Source organism: Trypanosoma equiperdum, assembly GCF_001457755.1.
Source record: "Trypanosoma equiperdum strain OVI genome assembly, contig: ctg_1647, whole genome shotgun sequence".
Lineage (NCBI taxonomy): Eukaryota > Euglenozoa > Kinetoplastea > Trypanosomatida > Trypanosomatidae > Trypanosoma > Trypanosoma equiperdum.
This window is the reverse complement of record NW_027123668.1, coordinates 5143-5362: the sequence shown is the minus strand read 5'-3', so window position 1 is coordinate 5362 and position 220 is coordinate 5143.

Here is a 220-nt window from a genome sequence, read left to right as displayed (position 1 = left end):
CTTACTATTGTGGAGTGTGAAAAGGGAAGAAAGTGTCAGCAGTAGATTCGTTTTGCCAATAGCCCTCATAGGGGTGGATTAGACAGAGCAATTTTTCTCAGTCCCTTACAAAATTTCGTTTGTATATCTGTGTTCCTTCACTTTCCAATACATGCGGTAGCCTTAGAAACCAAGGCCATAAAAATTTTATCAAACTTTACTCGGTATAAAGAGGTGAAAA